The sequence below is a fragment of the Eurypyga helias genome, unplaced genomic scaffold (genome assembly GCF_000690775.1).
Source record: "Eurypyga helias isolate BGI_N326 unplaced genomic scaffold, ASM69077v1 scaffold24039, whole genome shotgun sequence".
Lineage (NCBI taxonomy): Eukaryota > Metazoa > Chordata > Aves > Eurypygiformes > Eurypygidae > Eurypyga > Eurypyga helias.
Genome location: NW_010274346.1, coordinates 11,315 through 15,348, shown reverse-complemented (window position 1 = coordinate 15,348; position 4,034 = coordinate 11,315).

Sequence of the window (4,034 nt, the reverse complement as noted above, 5' to 3'; positions counted from 1 at the left end):
GCCCCCCCAGCTCTCTTGTAGCCTCCCAGGCACTGGAAGGGTCTCTAAGGATAGGAGGTGTCAGACGTGCCGGGTGCCGGTGCTGTAGGTGCCGGATAAACCACCAGCCACATCTGCTGAGGAGAGAGCCCGGGCCTGGGGGAAGGGGCTGCTGTGCTGCACCTCGCCACGGCAGAGAGCTCTGGCTCTGTGTCTGACCTTCCCTACGCTACAGCGAGTCCTGAGTTCACCCAGGCTAAGACTTGTCCCTCCTTACTCCTCACTAGGGCAGCTTTGGCAGTAACCTGGAAGTGACGGGGGCTCACTCCCTCCTTCCAGCCTAAACCAGCTTAGAGTTAACAGCAAAGGTTTAGGGAGGGAATATTCCGAGTCCCAGCTGAGCTGCGAGCTGCTCCCTGCCCTCTGGTAACCTCCCTTGTCATCTGTCCCCAAAACACCGCCCTTACACACTCGAGGGGCTTAGGGAATCCTGTCGGAAAGGCCGGGCAGGGTAGCTGGGGCGTACGCGGCACTGCAGCATCGCCGTGACCTTTCAGCCCTGCTGCTGGTTTTCAGCACGAAACGGAGCTGGCGATGGCGTTTTTTAAAGGTTTCAACTCACAGCAGCACCGCGGCAGGCTGGCTGGACTAGGGACAGTCACAAGGACATCCTGGGGGGCTGCCTGGGTTGCAGGAGGTCACACGTGATTCTCCTGCGTTTGGTACCTTAAAAATTGCAACGAAATCCCTTTTCCACCTTAACCACCGCTTTAATCAGACTGCAAGGGGGTGGCCTGCTTGCGTTTGCTGGTAAAGGCCGTCACAGGGGCTGTTGGAGGATTAACAGGGGGTGCTGATCGCTGCCCTTCCCTCCCACCGCAAACTGTGACACCCTGGGCTGTTCCACTGCCCAGACTCGCCCTGTATCGGGGTCACAACACTGCCATTGCACAGCCTTTTTGGGGAGCAATCAGTTCATCAGTGAGAAAAAGTGCTTGACATGAGTCCCGGAAACATCCCTTGATTCTCGTTATGCAAAAGCATTGAGAAAGCCTTCTTTTATTTTTTCATTTAATTTTCCTTTAATTTAAAAAAGTCATCGCAGCCTTAAAATCAGTCAAAATAAACAGAGTTGCAGCAGTCTGGGACAATGTCCCAGAGTCTGTACATAGGGAAGGTTTAATTTACATACAAATCAGTGCAGAGTTTTTTCCAAAAGCAACAACTCATTCCATCCCTGCCTCCCAAATCCTCTTTTTAAGAAGAAGAAAGAACCTGAAATACAAGTCAAAGAGGAAAAGAATCGACAAATGAAGCAACAATAAAATCAATATCACATTTGTAAATATTCTTTTGAGCAGTTGCAGCAAAAAATAGCACCTTCAAAGCCCCTTTGTACAATACATGCGGAAACCAAGGCTTTCCAAGGAGTTGCAATGAGCTGGGGACACAACATGATGTTTTGCTTATGGACAAAAACCATCTCCTCCGGATTTTGACTGTTTGGGCTCGTGTACAGTTAATGGAAAGGAGTCAATACCTGTAGAAGGTGATTTATTCATCCCAAGATAAGCACCTACAATCGTGTGGGTCTGCTGGAGATCCCACTGCGGCGGAAGGAAGCCAAATGACTACAGGTGGGCAAATTGAAGCCCTTCCTGACTGACCTGGCTTACAGTGGCATTGGTATTCCTCAGTCTTCCTGGAAGGAAGGAGCCAAGCCCTTACATTCCCTTCTGGCTGTTGGGAAGACTCTTGTTTTGCTCTGAACCGTGACTGTTGGGGAATAAACCCCACACAGTTCGTTAGACATGAATATTCATGAAGTTCAGGGTCAGGTTTCCATTCACCATGGCAGATGGTTTGATTTCTTCCATTACTGGATTCAGGTGGAAGAGGAGAATGTTCCTTTCTCACACAGCAGAGTCGACACAGAGGTTAATCTTGGGGAATTCCGATAAACTGGAATTTGAACCGTTGTACGATATCTACGCTTCTTTGTGCTTTGAAGTCCTGATCAGTCAGTCACTCCTGGAGCTGGTCTTTGCTGGCTGAGGAATCAAAGCTAAGTGCAGAGGATCTTTGGATTTCCATGGAAAACGGGTGACAGAGCACTGGGGTCAGTGAGCTCAACGGCCTTGCGCAGCCGGGGTTGCCGAGCAGGCGGCCAGGGCTGCTGCAGCCTCGCAAGCTCCTCATGGACAGCGAGTGTCGCAGCATCCTTCAGGCATCTCCTGTAGACAGCTGCCTGATCCCAGCACTGGTCCTCGCCAGCTGAGTGGATTGGGTCCCACTGAACATATTCCTGCAAGGCTGGTGGTTGGCAGAGGTTGGTGCAGCTCCGTGGAAGCTGGTGCCACCGAGGGCCGGCCATGGCTGTTAATGATCTGGCCTAGCAGAGCAGCTTCGTGGAGCTTTCGGGGTTGTGCTGAGGCCTGAGTTGGCAGGTCACTACGTCCCTGATCTGCCTGCGCTGCTGTGCTGACAGACCAAACAAAACTTCCAGCAAATACCTAAAACTCTTGAGTCCCTGAGATCCTTTGCTTTTGCCAGAAGGCCGGGAATTGGCCGGGGTTATCGGATGAGCACAAAGCCCTGATGCCTCAGCATCACACCCATCCTCTTGCAGCACGGAGAATCATAGAATTGTAGAATCGTTTGGGTTGGAAGGGACCTTAAAGATCATCCACCACTTCCATACACCAGATTGCTCCAAGCCTCATCCAGCCTGGCCTTGGACACTCCCAGGGATGGGGCATCCACAGCTTCTCTGGGCAACCTGTGCCAGTGCTCCCCACCCTCTGCAGGAAGAATTCCTTCCTGATATCTAATCTGAAGGTCCCCACGTTCCATTTAAACCCATTACCCCTTGTCTGTCACTGCAGAACCCATCTGCAGGCTGCTAGAAGAGCCAGGTTCAGTCTGACGGAGTGAAGGAGGGGAGACCCTGGGAGCTTCACGGAACTTCATGGAGCAGGAGCACCCCGAACTTAACTGATCCATGCACAGGCCCCGGGATGCCTGGAGCGGCCTGTCAGCCCGCAGCTGGCTTTTCTGCTCCTCCTGCACTCCACAGAAAAGAGATGTAATGATGGTAGGGTCAGCATTCCTCCCTTCCCGCTCCCGTCCTTCCTTCAAGCAGTACATGAACTGCTTGAGCAAGCACACTTCTCCGGGGTGCTGCCTGCTTGGTTTTTAAAGGCTCAGATCATTGTCTCTAAACCCTCTCTTTGCCCACCCCATCGCCCCCAGCTTGGCTCTATTTACATCACCGTCACTGCCCGGTTCTTCCCAGGGCCTTTTGCTCGCTATGCGTTCTTGCTGCTCCGATTCCAATAGTTCCCAGGCCTCTGGAAGCTGATTCTGTGTGGGGGCCCTTGGCTTCTTCCCAGCTTTACCGACTGAAATTCAGCACCAGTTTGGTGGCAGGGGGAGGTTGGATGGTTGGGGGGCAGGTGGGTTGGATGGTTGGTGTCTTCTGCTCTCAAATCCCAGATGCGAAGGTGAAGTGAAATTCCCAAAATATGTAGTCTGCAAGTTTTCTAGGAGTATGTGGCTGAAACGATCGGACAGGGCTGTGAGGGAGAGGGGAAGGAAGGCTGATGCTGTGTTTACTGCCATCCTGGTGTTGGCACGCGCCTCCCCACGGGGTTGGGTGGTCTGTAAGTGGGCAGTGGGGAGCTCGCGATGCAAATCCCCGCGAGGGGGTCTGACTAGGGGCTGTGGTCCCCCTCCTTCAACGCGTCTCTGCCGCTTATCAGCTGGGAGCCAGGGGGCTTTCTGTCATTTTGGAGGGTGAGGGGGAGCTGTGGGCTGTTTCCCTGCAACGGAATCAAAGCAGGTTGTTTCCTCGTGAAAAAGCAGGTACAAGCTTCAACTTTTTAACATTAAAAATATTCCACAGCCGGATGAAGGGCAGGTTCCTCAGTCCTTTCCAGCTGTGCAGAAAGAAGGATTTTGGGGAAGGAGATTTGGCAAGTCCTAAGTAACGCCCAAAGTTTTAACCCTGAGAAGCAAGTGTGTGTGTGTGGGGGGGGGTTGAGGAAACGGCTTCC